The sequence below is a fragment of the Blastomyces gilchristii genome (assembly GCF_000003855.2).
Source record: "Blastomyces gilchristii SLH14081 genomic scaffold supercont1.7, whole genome shotgun sequence".
NCBI lineage: Eukaryota > Fungi > Ascomycota > Eurotiomycetes > Onygenales > Ajellomycetaceae > Blastomyces > Blastomyces gilchristii.
The window spans coordinates 2609955-2615672 of record NW_003101676.1 but is presented as its reverse complement, the minus strand read 5'-3'; the positions used below and the strand labels follow the sequence as shown (position 1 = coordinate 2615672).

At 35.1% G+C, this 5718-nt stretch overlaps 1 pseudogene across 1 annotated transcript; it reads left to right on the top strand.

Annotated features, from left to right (window-relative positions):
- Positions 1-5629: 5629 nt before the first annotated feature.
- On the top strand, positions 5630-5718 carry BDBG_17032 (annotated as a pseudogene). Its single transcript has one exon. The product of its transcript is annotated as a tRNA-OTHER (tRNA).

Sequence of the window (5718 nt, the reverse complement as noted above, 5' to 3'; positions counted from 1 at the left end):
AATCAGATCTGTGACTGATTGTATCAGATATCACAGTGTCTGATCTCTTTCAGTATTTAATATGAAGATTGTATGCTTGAAACTCTGAGATTCAACATACAAAGTGTTTAAAAGGTTTTGTCATCAATTGTAGATAGATGAGGCTTTTGTGATCTGTGATCACTGTTGTCATATGCCTGTTATTGATATATCTATCTCATAACACCAGTGTGTGCTTGATTGCTAGCAATTTCTTTTTATACACTGAATAATTGAGCTTGACACTCAATAGTTTTCTACTATTGTACATCATCAGGTGCAGCTTGCTGTTTTTACTCATCTGTAGAAGAGTGTCTCTGATAGCTCATTCAGATGTGTCTGTCTTAATGTAGAAAGATTTATCATGATCTGATTGAATAAGCACTGAGAATATTATTATATATTCTCTCAGTGTGAGAAAAGCCTCTTCACATGCAGTATTTCAGATAATTGAATGAAACTTCTTCTTTCACAGATTTGCATCTGTTTCTCTTAAGAGATCTGAGAGTGATGCAGATATTCATGTGAAATTCTTGATGAATCTGCAGTAATATGAGATCAACTCAAGAAACTGTCATACATAGTGCATATTTCTCAGCTGTGATCAATTCACTATGACATTCAATTTCTCTGAGATGAGGTGTATACAGTCACTACTCACTACATGTTCTACAAACTTCAACTCTTTCATTTCAAACATATACTTTGTTAATTTGATGTAGAGCTTATACTCTGCCAGAGTTGTAAGCACTTTATTGAGATGCTTCAGATATTCATTGTATAAGTTTGAAAAGACTAGAATATTATTAAGATATACAAGACATGAGATTTCATTCTGTTTATAAAGAATTGTATTCATCATTGTTTGAAAGATGACAGGTGCATTTATCAGACTGAATAACATTGTCAGGAATTCAAACTTTCTTCATTGTATATTAAATACAGGTCACAGAACTGACAGTTCATCTACACAGATCTGCTAGTATTCTGAGAGAAGATTAATCTTTGATAGATATCAGGTGTTTTTAACTGTATTTAACTGTTGTTGAATCTGTGGCAATGAATATTCATTCTTGATTATAAGCTTATTAAGTGCTTGATAATCAATACACATTCACCACTTCTCATCTGCCTTTTTCACAAATAGAACTGGAAAGCCTCATGTGCTTGATGAGAGTTGTATAAGACCATGTTCTAGAAGATCTGTGATCTGACACTTCTGTTCTTTGAGATGTGTTTGTGACAGAGAGTACACATTCTGGTTGACTGGTTTTGCATTCTCTGTGTCAATCTCATGTATGAATTCTTGTTCTGGCAGCAATTCTGATGAAAGATCTGTTCAGAAGATCTTCTCATACTTCTTCAGACACTTCTTCATACACTTGTTCTTCTGTATATCTTTTATCTTAGTTTTCTTCACTTTTAGGTTCTGTATAATATACAGAATGCTTTCAGATAAGGTCTTGCAAATTGTTCTCTTTACTTATTAATGTGTAAGCAGATTTAATCCTTCTATATCAGGGACATGAAATGTTCTTCTCATATCAGTTGATAGAATTGTATGAACTGTTTTCTTCCTATCAGTCAACTGCATATGACATGTACATCATTGAATCTGCAGATTGAATCTTTGAAATTAATCAAGTCTGAGAATAAGATTGTATTTTATGTTCTGCAGCTCTCACACTCAAATATAGCAAGATCATTCTCTGAAGTGCAAGGAAACTCTTACTCTTACAGATGATATTAAATATTGATTATCAGATAATCTTATGCATTGAGAATTCTTCACTCAGTGAACCTCTTTCAGTCTTCAGATCATATAATTATCAATATATTGTATAGAAGCTTCTGTATCTGTTAACACTTTTGCAGCCATCTCTCAATTCTTACTCAAGTGTCTCTTATACATTAACATTTCAGGCCTCAAGGTATTGAGATAAGTGTTCACTTCATCATCCTCACTCATACCTCATTCAGAAGCCTGCTTCTTCTTTATATTCACAGAATTCAGAGAATCATCTAACACAGACATCTCTTTCACTTTAAAGACTTTTCATAGAATATCAGCAAGTGTCTTCAAGCTCACTAATTCTGCTAGTTTTTTGACTCTCTTGCTTCTCTTGACTGTGCACACTGAGTGTAATCTTTTGTATCATGATTTTGACATCTGCAGTTGAAGCAAGCTTGATGCTTACAATATCAAGATTTTCACTCAGAGAATCTCTTCTTCAGAGAATTCAGCACTTTAGCAATGATATTCAGATCTAGATTCATCATATTCAGATGTATGACTTATGTTATAGAAGTCTGATTACTCATTCTCTGCTGAGATATACTTAATTGCAGTATTTTCTATTATAATTGACTTGCTTGTTTCTGTATAATAAGAATATTGTATACTTTCTTCACTGTACCTGACTGTGAGATTAAGCATTTTCATTCCACTCTCAACTCAGGTGTAAGACCATGAATGAAGATCTGTAAATAGAAAGATATTGAAAGCTCTTTATTCAATATAAGATAGTGTAAACTGAAGTGTGTAAAGTATGATGTAAGATCACTCACTTATCTACACTCAGTGAAGTGTTTATAACACTTGTCTTATATATTCACTTTCTCAAAGTTGTACAAGATTCATTTGAAAAACTCATTTCATGTTTATGAGAATGAATATTACTTCAGATCTGTGAGATTCATCTTTTCATCAGTTATTTATAATGACTTCACTTTTCTGTGTAGAAACACAGCAGATCTTAAGACTTATTGAAATTCTGTTAACTGTCTGTCTGTAAGTTCACATTCAATCTGATAATATAATTACATCTGACTTAGCCAGCTGATTGCAGCATCATTTTTTCAGTTGCTATTAAAGCTTGATAACTTCAGCAGATCTTCTGACTTGATGTATCTCATGCTCAGATTCTCATTCTGCACAGCAGTCTCTGATGATGTGTACACTTCTGAAGAGATTGTGAACAATTGTGATGAGATCTTCAGGTTCAGTGTAGTCACCTGTCTGTGTAAACATTCAATCTCTCACTGCAGATCTAAGATCTGGTTTTCTCTATTCTTATTAATGATGATGATTACATCAGTGAAGCTCTTCATAGTGAATGCTTGATCTGCAGCAAATGTCAATTGTTGTTTGACTTTCACCTCAGCCTGTCACTGTGTACATAAGACCTTGATCTTGTTTAGAATCCTCATACATGTACAGAGCTTCAATTCTGGTTCAGCAGTTTCAGCTGCTTTTCTTACTGCTTTGAGTAAACTCTCTGAGAGGTTCTGCATATCTTTCAGTTCAGATAGCAGAGAAGGATGTTGTTCATATTAGCTAGAGAAGATATTCATTTCAGTGATTTCTCATTGATTGTACAATGTCTATCATTATATCGCTGTATCATTATATGATTTCTGTTGTCATTGTACAACTTCAGTGATGGTCACCCTTCCCTTTTATCCTTCTTTTGAGTAGGGAGCAGACTCCTTTGAATCTTGTTCACCACTCTCATCCCCTTTCTCACATCTCATCTGTTCGCATACATGGCATTCGCCTGGGCGTGGAGTTTTCCCCCTACAAGCAAAGCAGCATCAATCAGATACTCTTCCAGTCACTGCTCTTCATACACTATCTTTTGAGACATTCTAGAATCACACTGGCATGATAACTACAAATCACTTCATAGGTGGAATTATCACGCCCTGGAGGAGCCTGCGCTTCTCACCGGTTTTTAGACATGCTACCAGATATGATTCAAAGGTTGCTTGCCAGTGTACGATTACAGGCGTACACCGGCTTCTTATATATCATAATATCATATGCTAAATTAATTAGTGGCTGCTATGGCCCCTTTACACTCGTAAGCAAGTTCAGAAGCGGCCGCGTTATTATCCGACGGTCGTACGTTCTTCCGAACCACCGTACGTTCTTCCGAACCACATGTCAGAGCTATCAAGCTTCAATGACAACTGAAAAAATGATGCTGCAATCAGCTGGCTAAGTCAGATGCAATTATATTATCAGATCAAATGTGAACTCACAGACAGGCAGTCAACAGAATTTTAACAAGTCTTAAGATCTGTCACATTTCTATGCAGAAAAGCAAAGTCATTATAAATGACTGATGAAAAGATGAATCTCACAGACTCAGAGTGATATTCATTCTCATAAACATGAAATGAGTTTTTCAAATGAATCTTATATAACTTTGAGAAAGTGAACACATGAGACAAGCATTACAAATGCTTCACTGAGTGTAGATAAGTGAGTGATCTTATATCATACTTCACACACTTCAGCTTACACTATCTCATGTTGAATGAAGAGCTTTCAATACCTTTCTATTTACAGATCTTCATTCATGATCTTACACCTGAGTTGAGAGTGAAATGAAAATGCTTAATCTTATAATCAGACATGATAAAAGAAGTATACAACATTCTCATTGTACAGGAACAAGTGAGTCAATTGTGACAGAAAATACTGCAATTGAGTATATCTCAGTGAAGAACAGATAATCAGACTTCTATGACACAAGTCACACATCTGAATATGATGAATCTAGATCTGAATGCTATCACTAAAGCACTGAATCCTCTGAAAAAGAAATTCTCTGAATGAAAATCTTGATATTGTAAACATCAAGCTTGCTTTAACTGCAGATGTTAAAATCATGATGTAAAAGATTACACACAGTGTGTACAGTTAAGAAAAGCAAGACAGTCAAAAAACTAGCAGAATCAGTGAGTTTGAAGGCACTCACTGATATTCTATGAAAAGCCTTCAAAGTAAAAGAGATGTCTGTGTTAGATGACTCTCTGAATTCTGCAAATGTCAAGAAGAAGCAGGCTTCTGACTGAGATGCAGGTGAGGATGAAGTGAACACTCATCTCAATACCTTGCAACTTGAAATGTTAATATATAAGAGACACTTGAGTAAGAACAGAGAGATAGCTGCAAAAGTGTTAGCAGACACAGAAGTTTCTACATAATATATTAATGATCATATAATTCAAAGACTGAAAGAAGTTCACTGAGTGAAGAATTCTCAATATATAAGATTATCTGATAACTGATATTTGATATCACTCACAAGAGTAAGAGTTCTCTTACACTTCAGAGAATGATCTTGCTATATTTAAGTGTGAGAGCTGCAGAACATGAAATACAACCTTATTCTCAGACTCAATTGATTTCAAAGGTTCAATTCACAGATTCAATGATATACATGTTATATGCAGTTAACTGATAGAAAGAAAACAGTTCATACAATTCTATCAACTGATATGAGAAGAACATTTCACATCTCTGATATAGAAGGATTAAATCTGCTTACACACTAATAAGCAAAGAGAATGATTTGCAAGACCTCATTCAAAAGCATTCTGTATGTCATACAGGACCTGAAAGCAGAGAAAACTAAGATAAAGAATATGCAGAAGAACAAGTGTATGAAGAAGCTTCTGAAGAAGTATGAAAAGGTCTTTTAAACAGATCTTTCACTGGAATTGCTACCAGAACAAGAATTCATACATGAGATTGACACAGGGAATGCAAAACCAGTCAACCAGAATGCATACTCTCTGTCACAAACACATCTCAAAGAACGCCCCGGTGGCCGAATGGTTAATGCGGCCACCCGGTAGCGCCTTGGCGTGGGAAACCAAGGCGCGTGGGTTCGAAACCCGCAGGGGATA